The following is a 441-nucleotide window of genomic DNA, read 5'->3' as shown; positions in this document are numbered from 1 at the left end:
TATATATATATAGTTATACACTAATTTATAAGCATATACACATGTTACGTTAAATATATACGTCTATAGAAGATATATACACATATATACGTACCATTCAATGTATACGTACTACTTTAAATAAAATATACTACAATATCTACACACACTATATATATAGTTATACACTAATTTATAAAATATATACACATGTATGCATTAAATATATACATCTATAGATGATATATACGCATATATATGTACCATTCAATATATACATACTACTTTAAATAAAATATACTACAATATACGCACACACCATATATATAGTTATAGACTAATTTATAAAATATATACACATGTATATGTTAAATATATACGTCTATAGAAGATATATACACATATATACGTACCATTTAATATATATGTACTACTTTAAATAAAATGTATTACAATATATAC

The sequence above is a fragment of the Capsicum annuum genome, chromosome 4 (genome assembly GCF_002878395.1).
Source record: "Capsicum annuum cultivar UCD-10X-F1 chromosome 4, UCD10Xv1.1, whole genome shotgun sequence".
Lineage (NCBI taxonomy): Eukaryota > Viridiplantae > Streptophyta > Magnoliopsida > Solanales > Solanaceae > Capsicum > Capsicum annuum.
Note: the sequence above shows the minus strand (reverse complement) of the source record.